This window comes from Rhinopithecus bieti, unplaced genomic scaffold (genome assembly GCF_001698545.2).
Source record: "Rhinopithecus bieti isolate Rb0 unplaced genomic scaffold, ASM169854v2 scaffold_28121, whole genome shotgun sequence".
In the NCBI taxonomy this organism is placed as follows: domain Eukaryota; kingdom Metazoa; phylum Chordata; class Mammalia; order Primates; family Cercopithecidae; genus Rhinopithecus; species Rhinopithecus bieti.
This window is the reverse complement of record NW_016813094.1, coordinates 2,596,259-2,612,488: the sequence shown is the minus strand read 5'-3', so window position 1 is coordinate 2,612,488 and position 16,230 is coordinate 2,596,259.

Sequence of the window (16,230 nt, the reverse complement as noted above, 5' to 3'; positions counted from 1 at the left end):
GTCCTTTGTAGGGACATGGATGCAGCTGGAAACCATCATTCTTAGCAAACTATCACAAGAAGAGAAAACCAAACACCGCATGTTCTCACTCATAGGTGGGAACTGAACAATGAGGAAACTTGGACTCGGGAAGGGGAACATCACACACTGGGGCCTATCATGGGGAGCGGGGAGGGGGGAGGAATTGCATTGTGGAGTTATACATGATATAAATGATGACTTGATGGGTGCTGACGAGTTGATGGGTGCAGCACACCAACATGGCACAAGTATACATATGTAACAAACCTGCACGTTATGCACATGTACCCTAGAATTTAAAGTATAATAAAAAAAAAAAAAAAAGAAGAACATTAGATAAATACCAAGGAAATCTGAATAAAGTATCGACTTGTTAATAATAAAAAAAAAGAAAAAAAAGAACTATGGAAATATAAACAAAAATGTTTCTTGCACTTCAGAAATAGACTGAAATTCCTGTGCTCTTGATATATACAACTGAAAATGTTAATAGCTATTCTTTGTTAATTGCCTCAGTCTGTCAAATATTGGCTGTGTGCCTGTTCCGTGAAAGACACCATGCTAGGAACCTAAGTATATCAGGAGTTTAAAGAGAAAATGCTACATATATGTGACTGGTTTGCATACATTCTGTGGTGTGAGGAGAAAATAAGAAGTAAATATCATGTATAAATAATATGTTAATTTTTTTAATGTTTTGGAAAACTTGAGGAGGATGAATTGAATCATGAATGCTGAAATGAGCCGATAGGATGTGAAATACGTTGTTATTTCATTTTAAATAGTATGAAAATGGTAGATTTTATAATAGGGTGGAATTTAAGCAAACATTTGAAGTGAGTTAGGCAGATAAATTTCTAAAGGAGCATCCCTGATAAAAGGAACAGTCAAAGCAAGAGGAGATAAGAAAGGATTACCCTTGGATTATTAAAACAAAACAAAACAAAACATTAAGGTGGTCAAGGTGACCTTGAAAGGGGTTATCAGTAGAAAAATAGTAGGGGATGAAGTGTGAGAGGTAATACTAACTGACTCTTTAGTCCCTTACAGTAACTTTGGCTGTTTCTTTGCATAAAATGGAGAATCACTACAAGGCTTAAAGCAGAATAGTAGCATCAGCCGTCTCACATTTTTAAGGTATCACTCTAGAGACTATCTGGAGTATACAATGTGCCTTTCTAAGGATAGGAGAAGGAGGCTAGTGTAACAATATGGAGAAGCATTGCTATTGGCTTGAACCAAGATAATCAGAGTAATGATCAGTGGTTACAGTTTAGGTGTATTTCCACGGTGGTGCCAAGCAGATTTGCTGAGCTATTGATCATGTTTGGAAAAAATAAAAGAGAAAGAAGAAAGAAAGAGAGAAAAAAAGAAAGAAAGAAAGAAAGAAAGAAAGAAAGAAAGAAAGAAAGAAAGAAAGAAAGAAAGAAAGAAAGAAAGAAAGAAAGAAAGAAAGAAAGAGAAAGAAAGAAAGAGAGAGAGAGAAAGAGAGAAAGAGAAAGAAGGAAGGAAGGAAGGAAGGAAGGAAGGAAGGAAGGAAGGAAGGAAAGAAAGAGAAAGAAAGAAAGAAGAAGAGAGAGAGAGAGAGAGAGAGAAAGAAAGAAAGAAAGAAAGAAAGAAAGAAAGAAAGAAAGAAAGAAAGAAAGAAAGAAAGAAAGAAAGAAAGAAAAGAAAGAAAGAAAAGAAAATATGACCCCAAGTTGTTATATTTAAAAATGTACAAGGGGGGACACTTTGAGTAAAGGAGGATGGGGTGGGGCATGGGGAATAGTTTCAAGGAATAAAGACCAGGAGTTTGATTTGACATTGATACGTCTCTGTTAGGCCTGCATGTCAATTGGTTAGATGAATTTGCAATTGNATAGTGCTGGGATTACAGGCTTGAGCCACCGCGCCCGGCCAAAAATATAATTTTTAAAGATAAAATTTGATAAAGGAAAGATTCTAGACAGGAAATAGATGAGTATCAGGAGCTGTGAAATGTGGAATAGTCAACATTAATAGATGAAATATCAGCAAAGTTACTGAGGAGCAAATTTTGAGATACGCATTGTGCTGGTTTCCAGCGGCTGCCTTAACAAATTATCACAAACTTGGTGATGTAAAACAATTTATTTTTTATATTTATTCTTTCACAAGAATTAAATTTATTATTTCACAAGAGTGGAGATAGGACGTTCAACCCACTTTTTCTGGGACATGATCCCTCCAGAGGCTCTGGGGAGAAGTTTTCCTTGCTTCCTCCAGCTCCTGTTTCTTTGCTTGTGTTCACATCACTCCAATCTCCCCTTCAGTCTCACATCATATTTTCTCTTTTGTATGTGTCAAATCTCCATCTGCCTCTCTCCTATAATGACATTTGTGATTGAATTGACGACCTACTTCAATAATTAATAGTGATCTTTCCATGACAAGATCCCTGATGTAAGCACATCTTTTTTTCTTTACAAGGTAATATTCACAGGTCCCAGGGATAAGTAGTTAATGTCTTTCAGCAGTCATTATTCTGACAAATACAAGCAAAAAATAAGAGTGTGTTCTGTCAATTACAGCTAAATTTAAGCAATAGATCCAAGGAGTTTTGCTGCAAAGGGGAATGAAGCAATTGGGCATAAGCTGAAGAGTAAACTCGGGTCAGGATTATTACTATTTTTTTTAAGGTGAAAGTAACGTAGTGGAAGTGGCGAGTAGGGATTGATAGTGATCAAAAAGATAAGAGTATCTGCGTTGATGTTCTTTGCTAAATATCAAAGTTTGGGAGCCCCCAGAAATAGGTCTTATAACAAGAATGAATTCAAATATTAATAGTTTATTTGAATGATAAAAGAATGAGGGAATGAGAGGAAAGGAAGAAAGGAAGCCAATAACTGTGTGCTGTGAGATGACCACCGTGGGGAATTGGTATTTAGTAATACTGAGGCCTCTGAAAGACCACATGAAATACACTCAAGGTTTTATCTCTCAAAGAACAAGAGTTGAAGTAATTTACTCACCAATTCCTTTCTATCACTGAGTGAGGACAATACTGGGATCATTAACTATGCAGCACTTCTGACCTGCCTACTTAGGCTGAACTGATCCCTGCAGATGAAGACATCATGGGGAATCACAGGTTCTGGAAGTAGAAACTCTTTAGTGTGTAGCAGCAAAACTGAGTATCATTGGGTTATGGACAAGGTACCAACAGGAACTGATACAGAAAGGGAGAGAGATAGGGTCAAGTGCTCAAAGATCAGTATATTTTATTTGTATCACTGGTTTAATAGCTTTCACATCCTTCTCTTGAATATCTATGTATCTATGTACATCTCTATATATCTATTTATCTGTAGTTTAAATTGAGTAAAAAAGATAAATTAGATAAATTAATACACTTGAAGCCTAGAGGATTTTTTTTTTTTTACAGTGCTAGTATCTACCACCTTTTAATTAAATGTCAATGATGGCATTTACCAAGATTGCTCAAAAGCATAATAAACAGTATACATAGTGAAAGGACTACTGCGTGACGTATTTTAGAAATACAGTAACCAGAACATTTGCTTCATTATAGCAGCAAAAGTTTTTCAGCATATGCCACAGATGTATTTAAAACATAGAGACATGGATCTTACCATTTTAAAACTTGCTTTGATTATTTCATATTTTCTGGAAAAGAAATACTTAGTTTATCTCCAAGTTTAATTGAATTGAAACAACAGCCTTATCTCCCATAGATAAATTTAGCTTATAATGAACAGAGGAAGATAGACATGTTTTGATTACCATTCCTCTTTGGAATTTATGATGAAATTAAGTGATGTCTGTTTTCATCAACAAATTTACTTTAAAAGTGAAAATTATCCATGACAAAGAAATGAGGGTATTAGTCCTTCTTTTCTATTATATATGTTTAATAGGACATATGTATTTCCTTTTCATTTTTATTATAATGTTTATATTTGTTTTACATATGAAGAATATTTCTTTGAAATTGGTTAATTATTAACAAAGAAATCAATATATTGAGGTTTATAATAACCTTGGAAGAAAAATTAAAAGAAAAATCATTATATCATTCCAGCTTTTAATTGTATTAGAAATAATAGACTGATTCTATTCACAATGCTAAGATAAACAATAATTAAATTTAATTTATAAACTTTATGTTTTGTATTTTTAGATAAGACAATATGTATATTTATAACCTGAGAATCTATTTTTAAGCATTAAGTCAGTATCTGTACTGTGAGAAAATATTGCTAACACACTTTCACTCTGCCCGTTAGAATTTAGTCCAATAAACACCAAAATCACAACTCTGTCCCTTAGATTTCCCTTCTTACTCTGACAGAAAACATGATTTTTCCCTGAGAACATCAATTTTCCTGCAAATGTCTTAGGCATTGTTTTCTAAGGCTTTGGTAATCCATTGCCATAAACCAGGTGGATTAAAACAACAGGAATTTATTCTCAAAGACTGGAGATGAGAAGTCCACAATCAAGGTGTCAGCAGGTGCTTCTCTCTGAAAGCTCTAGGGAAGAATGCTTCCTTGTCTCTTCCAGCTTGTGGTAGTTGGCAGTAATTGTGTCATTCCTTGGATTCTCTCCATCACACCACTCTCTGCCCATGTCATCTCATAACCTTCTCTCTGGGTGTCTATATGTCTGCATCTCTTTTATTATAAAGTGTTTTTGATTATTTTCATCAGGGCCCATCCTAACGACCTTATCTTAATATGATTACATCTCCAAAGACCCTATTTCCAAATAAGTTCACCTTCACAGCTACTTGGGGTTCAGTTTCACATATGATTTAGAGGGATGCAACTCAACCCACAACTGACACTGACTGTTTTTATAAGTTTAATTTAATGAAGACTCATGTAGGACAGTATGTGAGTTTTCCACCACAGCTCTAGTAACACTGGATGGAAAAATGCTCTCTTTCTGAGAGCTACCTCCAGAACATTTTGCCTCCAACTAGCCTAAAACCATCAGGCCTTGAATCTTATGTGCTCTCATTATGGCAGCCAATAGTTTCTCATTTTTAAAATGAATTTTTTAACTAACTCCAATATCTCCAAATCTAACTTGATCTTGAATCTTGGTCAATTTTATGCAGATGTAGGAGGTCTTGGAATTTGTCTTCCCCTGTAAGTTTCTTCTTCATCTTATTGTGACCAGTTATTCCTTTGGTCATAACCAAACTGTTTGTCTTTATCCATGGCAGCACATTGTCTATAATTACAAAAGCATACATTCTGCTTGCTGTCCACTGGGATCTGCACTTTGAGTGTATTCTCTCCAGCTTCCTCACACCAAAATCTTTTGACTAATGAATATTTAAGCTTCATTGATTATATTGTCTTTGCCCTATTCCTATCTCTAGCCTCATGTACTTTGTTTCACCTTTAAAAAAAAAAAAACACTTTGTTTTAACATTTTGTTTTTAAAGGTGAAATTCCATAGTCAGACATTTTTATCAATTGCTTTCATGTACCCTCAACTCCATTTCTCTGTTTATTTTGATTACACATAAAATTTTGATTACATACAAATTTATCCGTAATAAACATCCAAAACTCTGCAGCAGAACCTGGCTGAAAAGTAATTCATAGCTATGCTCATTGTTCACTATAATTTATAACTATAAAAGTAAAAGTTTATCCTTAATGCCATCTGGCATCTTCCTTTCAGCTGCCCAAAAATCTTACTTTGTTTCATCATTATTCACTCCACATCTCTCCTGGGTACTTAGTTCATACCTTCTACATTCTTCTCAACCTCTAACTTTATCCACCACTCCATCTTATTTAACTGATGTAGCCTCCTATTTCACTAGGAAAATCGTAGCACTCAGAAGATGACTTGGTCAAAATCTCACTATCCCATTTGTCCAAGCACTTGCATGCACAAATATATAACATGGGTTCTTATCAAAATAAGAAAACATATGTTTGTAGTATTTTCAGATTTGATTGTATATTTGTTCTAGATTGGCAAGTTCTATCTCACATTTTGTCTGGCTTTAGAACTAAAATAATTTTGAGACAAGACTGACAAACCGTGTGTGTGTGTGTGTGTGTGTGTGTGTGTGTGTGTGTGTGTGATTTCTCTGAGGGAGTGTTCTAGGTTCTAGCAAGTTGAAATATTTAACCTGCAAAGATGTCATAGGAGGTAATAGAATTGTTTGTATGTTTTATTGTATAAAAACTACACTATTCAAAGAAAATTAATCAAAGATTTTTTGGCTGTGAAACTTCAATATTTGAAATTTGTAAAGAATTTGTAACTAAAAATATTTTGTTTCATTCAATTCTCTCTTCCTTCTGCATGCTTGTATTTGCTTACTAATGTTCATAAATTTCAGTTCACTCATTCAGAATGCTTTCTAGTTTAGTAAGAACTACAATTTAAATTATTACATAGTAGATAACCAATAGATAAAAATAGAAGCAAATATATTTTATTATGAAACAAAATATTCTTTTATAAATATTATGTTAACACATAATATATAAAGATTTAAAATATACCTTACTAGACCAAAATTCTGTAAGAGAGAAATCATATATTTATCTTTCTAAACTTCAGCAAACCTATCAAAATATATGGATGCATTGCTATTCAATTAATGGCTTTTTCAATGTATTTGTCATGAAAGAAAGCAAATGCAGCCATTGTTTATTTAAAATTTAAACTCAACTGTAAATTATTTTCATATGATGTCTCATATATTCTTGATACTGTGAGATTTTTGTGATAATACTATTGTTTTTCATCAGCATATCCTTGTAGATAGTTTATTATTGGTTTTCAGATCAAACATGTGGTTAATGGAAATGATGGAAAATAGAGCTGTCTTCTCTGTTAGGCGCTTGGAAACATGTTATCCAGAACTAACTCTTAGCATGGAATTGCTGTATTCTAGCATTACACATGATGAATGAGTAGTGTAATTCCTACTGCATTGTCACATTACAGAGGCCTGTCAATCCAAAATTGTATTGTTAATGGCAATGAGCTCTGTGTGTAATAGCTGACACATTAGCACAGAAATGCTTCTTTTTTGTCACAAATGTATTGTTGAAGCTGTTTAATACTTGTTTACTTATCCATAATGGTGCAAAAATGCATCTATAATTACTGTCATGGGGCTGAGCCTATGCCATCTGGTGTGGAATAAAAATGTTTGTATCCAAGCTTACTAGAGCAGAATATATATTCTGAACCTTTATTGTAAAGACATTCATTTCATCTAATAACTTCTTCTCTATATGAGCACAGACTAATGAGCATAAACACAGTTGAGGCTAGAAAAATTCCAGAAAATATTATGTTTGGTAAAATAGTGTTCACTCTCTCACCCAGAAAATAGTAAACATATCTATGTATAAGTTATCTTCAAAATATTTATTGACTGTACTGAATGTCCAAAATATATTTATGCCATTGTGAATATTAGAATGCCCTAAAGTTAAATGAGTTGATTTAGATAATATTTATTAACCCAACTGTTGCTTTTGGTTCATATTTATGAGTTTCAATAATTATATTATCCCCCTCATCTTCATAAAAAATTTTCAAAGTCCTACATCCTGCAGAACTTTACATTAGGGTTAAGAAGGAGTCATATTTTAAAAAGAAAGCAGAATAGAATGGGACATCGTATATGGTTTGACTGTGTTCCCACTCAAATCTCATCTTGAACTGTAGCTCCCATAATTCCCAGGTGTCATAGGAGAGACTCAGTGGGAGGTAACTGAATCATGGGACCATATCTTTCCCATGCTGCTCTCGTGATAGTGAATAAGTCTCATGATCTGATAGTTTTATAAAGGGGAATTCCTCTACACAAGCTCTGTTGCCTACTGCCATGTAAGACGTGACCTTGCTCCTCATTCTCCTTCAGCCATGATTGTGAGGTCTCCCCAGCCATGTGGAACTGTGAGTGGATTAAAACTCTTTCCTTTATAAATTATTCAATCTCACATATGTCTTTATTAACAGCTCGAGAAAAGACTAATACAACATTCAAAATTTTAACAAGGCAAATCATAAAATTGTCTTATCCAGACAACTATTTGACACAAAGGAGACATAAACAAATACAACAAATACAAAAACAGCTTATTTTCTTGAATATAAAGTCTCAAGAAATAGCAGTTCTCCCTTAAGTAATCTGTAATTGAGTGTTACCTGTTTAAAATGCTAAGAGTTGCTTTTTTCTGGATCTAAATAACTTTGTTATAAAATTTATTTGGAAGAACAAACACAAAAGCGTGAACAGAAACATATTGCAAAAGCAGAGTGAGAAGCCGAGTAAGTGCTGTCAGATATTAAAACATATTTTAAAACCTATATAATTACAGAGGTATGGCATTGGCAATTAATAGAGATAATCAGTGAAACAGAATACAAAATTCAGAAAATTTCCCAATTTTGTGTATCCCAACAAAGTACAGTTCAAATCAATGAGGTATTGATGTACACATACAGACAAAATGTTATAAATTTAACCCATTTCTATGGGGGGGGCCAAATTTCAGATGGATCAGAATTAAATGTAAAAAAAAAAGAGGCAACCATAAAATACCTGGGATAAATTGCAAATTTATTTCCTCTATAATGTTGAGTAAGTAGAAATTTTATATCGCTGATTATTAAAGAATCTAAAATCGTGCTTTGCTCTTGCTTTGACTGGGCAGTTTTTCTGATCTGGGCTGGGCTTAGCAGCTCTCAAGGTGGCTTGATCAAGTATGTTCAGACAGTTTGTGGGTCTGTTAGGGACTGGCTGGTTCCAGATGGACTCACCCCTTTATCTGGAGGTTGACTCAATGTCAGCAAGGGTAACAGTCTCTCACCAACAAGCCAGCTAACCCAGGTTTGTTTGTGTTCCTAGAGCAAGAAGATGATCATAACCTCCAGGGTACAAGGATTGTTTTGCTCTTGCTTCTGTTACTCACCTTCACTAATGCCTCAATGACAATTATTGCAAGTCACTTTGTTGGTTCAGATTGAAGGAGTGAGAAACAGATTCATCTTTGTATGAAAGGAGTGAAAATTCCTGATCATTTTTATAATCTACCAAACCTGAAAATGAAGTATAATCCTTCATAACTACGTATTAAAACACCGGAGCACTAAGGGTAACTATAAATAAATTTGGTAAATTAAAGTTTTTAAATTATGAAAAAAAGAATTAACATGCAGAGTAAAGAGAAAACAAACTGGGGAAAGACACAATTGTAAAATATATAAAATATAGCACAGACAGTTATGGTCCTACCTAGAAATGCTTCTAAAAATAAACACAGGAGACCATCAACCCAGTTGGGAGTTGAGGGGGAACAAGAGCTATAGAAATAAAGAGACAGCTGGGCGTGGTGGTTCACGCCTGTAATCCCAGCACTTTGGGAGGCCAAGGCAGGCAGATCACCTCAAGTCAGGAGTTTGAGACCAGCCTAGCCAATATGGTAAAACTGTGTTTCTAGTAAAAACACAAAAATTAGCCAGGCATGGTGGCATGTGACCTGTAGTCCCAGCTACTGAGGAGGCTGAGGCAGGATAATTGTTTGAACCCGCGAGGCAGAGGTAGAAGGGAACAGAGATCCTGCCACTGCACTCCAGCTTGGGAGACAGAGCAAGACTTAAAAAAAAAAAAAAGGAAAGAAAGAGAGTGAGAGAGAAAGAGAAAGGAAAGGAAGGAAGGAAGGAAGGAAGGAAGGAAGGAAGGAAGGGAAGGAAGGAAGGAAGGAGAAAGAAAGCAAGAAAGCAAGAAAAAGAAGGGAAAGAAGGGAAGGGAAGGGAAGGGAAGGGAGAGAAAGGAGACAATTCACAGAAAAAGAAATGTGACATGAGTCATTCTTCACCAAAATCTAAAGATGTTCCACATTCTACAGTAAGAAAAGTAAATGTTAGAAAATATTGTGATACCAATTTTTACATACTGGATTGGCAAAGAGACAAAAGTTTGAACTCATCTTCTACTGGTGAGGTTGTCAGAAAATAGCTCTTTTTTGAAATATTAGAAGTATCTAGTGAAGGGAATGTGGTAACATTGACCAATCTTACATATCCTTTACCATTTGTTGTAACAATCTCACCTCAAGGGATTATGTAAATAAAAAATCTAAATATATAGAAAGGCAAATGCACAAATCTCTTCATTACAGGACTCTTTTACACAGAAAAGGATGGAACCAACTTAAATGTTTATCTCAAAGGGAGTTGGTTGAACAAACCTATACACAACAATATGTTTTGCAGCCATAGGACGAATGAGCAACATTTTTATATTCTTCTATGGAATGATTGTAAGAATCGAGTTTTGGAAAGATAAATGAACTATATTTAATATACTAATGGCAGTCATGCAATTGAATGTTGAACACTAATTACTTGAAATGTATTAAGAAATATAAATGTATTACTACTAAATATTTTAGGGGTGATGATGATATTCTGGTTATTTTTTAATAGTCCTTAAATTTAGAGATAATTATTGCATTACTCGTAGTTTAAAACATAGATCTAGGATTTACTTTAACATAAAATAATGAAAGAATGTGAGCAAAGATACTGATGATTGGCCATGATTAATAATTATTGTGGAGTCTATAAAAGGTACCACATTACACTATTCTGAACCAAAGAGTGAGAGAGACTGAAATCCAAATAAAGGGGTTTATTGTTGGTCTTAGAATGGCAACTGAGAAACAGATTCCAGAGGCATCTAAAATTGTGTCCTGACAAGCTATTTTTGTGTCAGACTTTTAAAGGAAGTAAGAAGTCAGTACTCAATAGCTCATTCAAAATCTACTATTTTGATTGGTGGTAAAGTGTTATCATAAGAGTTCATTGGCTTCTAGAAAAAATTCCTTGAATCCGAGGTTTAGAAAAATTCAGTTCTCAGCATAAAGTCTTTTTTATCAGTGTCAGCAATTTTCGTCTGCAGCATCAAGTACATTCTGAGGTGAAGCAGTTGTAAAATGGCAAACAGAAATAAAATGGCATTGCTCTGATCATGTCCAGTTGCCTTCCTTCCAAACTATTCTCTATAATTTTGTAGGTGTGTACATGTTTTACATAATGTAACATTAAAACAGATAAACAAAAGTAGGCAATCATATTTACTTTCAAATACCATGGGGAAGCAAATATTATGAGTATCACTTTATATCAAACTTAACCAACCAGTATTTAAAATGAAAGCCCTGAGATAGATTTACAGGAATTCTAAAATTAGGAATTTTCTTTGTATCTTAAAATAGGAAGAAGTCTTGGAAAGACTTCTTGGAAGACAAGAAAATACGTTTTCTGCACTCTTGATTACTCATGGAAGCTACAAGCTTTTTTTCCTGTGTACCTTAAGCATTTGAAAAATGTGTGTAACGTTTTAAAGAATAGCTGCCAACAGAATCATTTGCCTTAGTTTAAAATTTTAAATTCCACATTTTAAAACAGAACTAGACAGAATTGATAATTGTATTACAGAGTTACAACAAATGTTTTGAAGACTCTAATAGTATCTCGACTAGTTAAACATTTATTTTTTAAGTCTATTTAAAAAGCATAGTTATATTAGAGCACTCATTACCACAGAAATGAAAAAAAAAAAAAAAACCGATTAGTAGGCCCAAGATGAAGGAGTGATGAAGAGACTAGTGTATTGCTCAAAGGAATTAAGAAAATGAGGGCTTCAAGGAAAACTTAGAGGCCTTATTATGATGCCAAAACCTGACAAAGGTTGTCAGAGAGATAGAGACCACGAATCAGTACCAGTACCAGCTATAAATATATATGTAAATACAAATATAAATATATGTGTAAGTAACATAAAATTATACGGATACTGTGTATTTTAAGAATCATTAAATATTAGAGATATTTAAACATAATTTATAATACTAGTGGATCTAAAGATTGAAAACGTTTTTTGCAATCACTGGGCAAAACAGAACAATTCTTAATTAAAACATAAAGGCCTTAAATAGACTAGTATCAGTAAATATTTCCTTGTATCATGTATGTATGTGCTTGTATATATATACATGTGTATATGTGTGTCTGTACATACAAATATATATATATATACACACACACACAAAAATAAATTACACTTACACACATATGGCCATTGCAGCAGTATTCACAATAGCAAAGACATGGAATCAAACTAAATGCCAATCAATAATAGACTGGATAAAGGAAATGTGGTACATATATAACATAGAATACTGTGCAACCATAAAAAAGAGCTAGATCATGTCGTTGCAGGAACATGGATGGAGCTGTGGGCCATTATCCTCAGCAAACTAACACAGAAGCAGAAAAGCAAATACTACATATTTGTACTTGTAAGTGGGAGCAGCTAAGTGATGAGAACACATGAACACAAAGAAGGGAACAACACACGTTGAGGCCTATTGGAGGTTAGGAGGAGGAAGAGGATCACGAAAAATAACTAATGGATACTAGGCCTAATACCTGGGTGATGAAATAATCTGTACAACAAATTCTCATCAGTTTGCCTGTATAACAAACCTGCACATGTACCCCTGAACTTAAAATTAATTAATTCATTCATTACACTTCATATAAATGTGTATATGTTAACCTGCACAACACATACAAACACATACATACATTTTTCACATATATAATTGTAAAGATGTGTGGTGTGCCTATTTTTGTATATGTACATAGTTCTTAAGCCAGCATCATAATTAGTAAATACACGTTATTTATTAGTAGCAGTTCCACTAACATTAGGAAAAAATAACATTTTATATGATGGACTATAGACTTTAAGCTAATGAAAGAATGTGATATGTAGAAATAGGTACAAATGTTTTAATATCAACAAATATAAACATTTATGAGTACTCAAATTAAAATATTATTTTGTCCAAACATTGATTAAAATGTTATTATAAATAAACACATTCAGTTAGTGGTATATAAAATTATTGTACATACATCATTAACCCTCCTATACAAAATTTGAAAATGTAATGGAAGAAAATATCACTTGTCTAATCATAATAAAAATCAAGAGATCTAGAAATAAATGTAATAAAAAAGTTCTAGATACAAACAAAATCAACTTTATAACACTTATGAATAACAAAATTACATTTGAACAAATGGAAAATTGCCCATAATTTCCAATAGAAAGGATAAACATGACAAACATGCCATTTATCTATTTATTAATTATTATATTCAAATACAGTTCAATACATTTATCATTTTTTTCTAAAATATACAGTTTATAACTTTATAAGAAAACAATCAAAACATATTTTAAAACTCTCTGAAAGAGTAAAGCTGTCTTTGCCTAATTTATATTGTATGATTCTATCAAATACATGGAGAAACAGAATATTGGAACAGAATATAAATTCCAAAAACAGACTCAAGTACTTATGGCAATATTATATATAAGGAAGTTAGAATCTCACATCAGTGGGAATACAGATGAACATTTAAATCAAAGGTTATGGGAAAACAAATAAAGAAAAAACAAAATAAAAATTTCTGAAAACTGTAAATTTTTATATTAATTTAAAGTTGAGCAAGTATTTCTAATCACTGGTAAAAACAGGAACAATGGCCAGCCACGGTGGCTCACACCTGTAGTCCCGGCACGTTGGGAGTCAGAGGTGGACAGACACCTGAGATAAGGAGTTTGAGACCAGCCTGGCCAACATGGTGGAACCCCATCGCTACTAAAAGTACAAAATTAGCTGTGTGTGGTGGCACATGCCTGTAATCCCAGCTACTCAGGAGGCCGAGGCAAGAGAATCGCTTGAACCCAGGAGGCAGAAGTTGCAGTGAGCCAAGATGGCACCATTGCACTCCCGCCTGGGCGACACAGTGAGAGACTCTGTCTCAAAAAAAGTAAAAATAAAAATAAAACAAGAAGAACAAATTATTGATATATTTGACTAATTAAAGTTACACTTTAAAAAAAAAAAGAAATGAAATCACGAACAATAAATAGCAAACTAAAAAATAAAAATTGAAACCCATGCCACAAAGGATTGATTTTTGTAATGTAAATGGCTCTTAGACATCTATAACAACACAACAAACAGCTCGTTAATAAAATGTATACAACAGGAATAAACTGACAATTATTAAAATATATGAATCATAGGAAAACACATGAAAAAGTCCTCAGCCTCACTTATAATAAAATATATTAAAATTAAAGCTACAAAGAGAAATTATTTCTCATCCATCAGATTGGCAAGTATCCAAGAGCTGACAGGTTGAAGCACATTCTATTCATTAAGTTGTGGAGAAACAGGCACTCTCAAACACGGCTTTTGAGGATGGAAAATGATATAACTCTCAATGAGGTGAATTTGGCAACTTCTATTATAATTAAAATTAAATGTTCCTTTTGATTCTGTACTTTTCCTCTAAAATTATTCTATGATTAGACCCATATACACACGAAGTTATATTTGTACATCATGATTTACTGCTACATTCTTTGAAGTAACAAAATAAAGTGGAAAAAATTAAAGTGCTTCTCTTTAAGGGTATTTTAAAATATACTACGCTGTAACCACTTATTAGAATCAGAATATTCAAGTAATCCTGCACTTTGGAAGGCCAAGGCAGGTGGATCACTTGAGGCCAGGAGTTAGAGACCAGCCTGGCCAACACGGTGAAACGCCATCTCTACTAAAAACACAAAAATTAGCTGGACGTGGTGGCAGGTGCCTGTAATCTCAGCTACTCAGGAGGCTGATGCAGGAAAATCACTTGAACCCGGGAGGCTGAGGTTGCAGTGAACCAAGATCGTTCCACTACATTCCAGCCTGGGAGACAGAGCAAGACTCCATCTCAAAAAAAAAAAAAACAGAAACAAATAAACAAACAAAAGAATGCTTAATAGCTACACGCCTGAAAATGAAGATAAGTTGTATAGAAATTATCAAGATACATTGATAAAAGGCATATAGATGGTAGAGAACAGCCTATATTATACACTACAAAGAGGAGAGGAAATAAAAAAATGTTTTATTTGCATAAAGAAATACTGGAAGAAAATTTCTGAAACTTTCTTTTTTTCCTCCAGGGTCAAAGAAGTAGATATAGGATAGATAGAAATGTATATAAGACAGTTTTCAGTTTATACTATTTTATATTGTTTTATTTTAAACGTTTTAAATGTTTTAACACTATATTACCTTTTCTAAAAAACAACTTTTAAAAGGCTCCATTCCATATTTTGAGTGATATAAATAAGGGCATATGTTTTAAAAGAGCCCCGAAGGAGACAAATGATTATTGAACATTAAGAAAATCTAACTGTGGATATAGTTATTTACTATTTTGCCACTATAGTGATAGAAATTACTCCTTTGCCAATTGTAAACAGTTCCATTCTGAATACAGTCATTATTCACAAGAGGTAATTTCCAGTGTTGCAGTGCAACCGGCCATCACGTGGTTCAGCACATTTCTTAGGCCATCAGTAATTGGTGTATCGCAAGCAGAGATGACTTCCAATTTGCTCTCGTGGACAATTATGCATGGAAATTTTTATAATCACTTTGTCACTGGGAAGCATATTTCATATAACACTATGAAACTAACAGTGCTGGCCGGGCACAGTGGCTCCACTCCTGTAATCCTAACACTTTGGGAGGTCGAAGCAGGCTAATTACCTGAGGTCGGGGAATCTAGACCAGCCTGACCAACATAGAGAAACCCCCTCTCTACTAAAAATACAAAATTAGCCGGGTGTGATGGCGCATGCCTGTAATTCCAGCTACTCAGGCTCCTGAGTCAGGAGAATCGCTTGAACCCGGGAGGCGGAGGTTGCGGTGAGCCGAGATGGCGCCACTGCACTCCAGACTGGGCAACAAGAGCGAAACTCCGTTTAAAAAAAAAAGAAAAAAGAAAGAAAGAGAGAAAGAAGAGAGGAAGGCAGGAAGGAAGGGAGAGAGAGACAGAGAGAAAGAAAGGAAAGAGAGAGAGAGAATGGAAAGACAGAAAGAAAGAGAGAGAGAGAGAAAGAAAAGAAAGAAAAAGAAAGAAAGAAAGAAAAAAAAAAGAAAGAAAGAAAGAAAGAAAGAAAGAAAGAAAGAGAGAGAGAGAAAGAGAGAGAGAGAGAGAGAGAAAGAAAGAAAGAAAGAAAGAAAGAAAGAAAGAAAGAAAGAAAGAAAGAAAGAAAGAAAGAAAGAAAGAAAGAAGGGAGGGAGG